Source organism: Frankliniella occidentalis, unplaced genomic scaffold (genome assembly GCF_000697945.3).
Source record: "Frankliniella occidentalis isolate FOCC.00 unplaced genomic scaffold, Focc_3.1 Scaffold558, whole genome shotgun sequence".
In the NCBI taxonomy this organism is placed as follows: Eukaryota; Metazoa; Arthropoda; class Insecta; order Thysanoptera; family Thripidae; genus Frankliniella; species Frankliniella occidentalis.
This window is the reverse complement of record NW_026267674.1, coordinates 1-1406: the sequence shown is the minus strand read 5'-3', so window position 1 is coordinate 1406 and position 1406 is coordinate 1.

Sequence of the window (1406 nt, the reverse complement as noted above, 5' to 3'; positions counted from 1 at the left end):
TACAAAAATACATGCAGTACGTTGTATCGACATAAAATGCATTGGCGAGTAAAAATGCGCATTCGTGAATTCACAACTTAAATTATAATTCGAGTTTACAAAAAAATTGTAAATTTACGGCAATATTTTTGACAGTGTCTCTTATGACTGCCAAATTTTTGCCATCTGTTGGAGACTCCTTATTTTTTCCGCCTTCTTGGCAAAATTACGGCCTGTGAAGCAGCTTAAAGTTGGCATTCTTTTGAGAAGATATTAAATTTTGGCAAATAACGAATGACCTGCCATATCCAGTATGGACTGTGGCAGTGAATCTTTTTTTCCCAGTACGAGAACTAGTGTGTCAGCTGGTATGGTCACCGTGTGAGAGGCTGAACCTTCTCATTTGGAGTACCTTGCAGAGGACGTATTCCACGTGGCTCGACCTTGATGGAGCCTAATGACTCCTATGTGACCAACCAAAACGCATGGCAAAAACCATGACGTGTAATGGAAGAAATGCTTCGGGAATGTCTATGGTTTTTCCAAACAGCGTCATGAAAACCAAAAGACGTCGTCTTTTTTACCGTGTGGTGACCATCCCAGTTGGCACATTAAGTTCTCACAGGTAATGTTTTGTTGAAGCGACTAAATTATTTTTCCGTGTACAGCGGAATGCCTGGAGCGGATAATTGCCACTGGGTGGGTGCGAACGATCCACGAGGCGGGCCCGACGGTGGCCCGACCTGCTCGCCTGGCTGTTCGTAGAAATGAAGTAGCATCGGTGCAGATCCGAGCCGAAAATTGCGGCGTGGTCCCAGTAGTTGCTTGAGCACGAAGCCCCAAAGCTGAGTATGGGCTTGGAGGGGCGTGGTTGGACCAAAACGAAAGCCTCTGAGGCCGACGGCGCCGGCGGCGTGGTGGTTACCTGGACACCGGGCCACTGGGCCACGCCAGCTCACATGCGTTTACTCGTTCTTCCCTTCTATGTACTTAACTCTATCCTGTAACCTGGACCCCAGCTTTTTTCGTAAAGTTAGTTTTACTTCAACCCATGCTGCCATGTGAGTGGGTTGACTATCCTCTCAGAGCCAGAATGCTACATGTTTACACTACTGGAAAAACATTTTTGCAATGTTTGTACATTTATGTGTGCAAATCACGATTTTGCACATTTAATGCACAGAATCCAAACGTCACGTAAAATATCTAAAGTTTGTACCGTTGCGGACACATACATTCGTACACTAACTGTCCGAACCGACGGCCTACAGTGCAGTTGATAAATATTTCTCACAGCAAACTTTATACAGTAATTGGCTGAGCAGCCAAGCAATAAAAATAAAGAATCTGAATAAGAATAAGAGGCGAAGCCTTACAATCGAGTGGAGTAGCCCCCAGGAGTTTGGGAGATCACGGCCCAACTTATG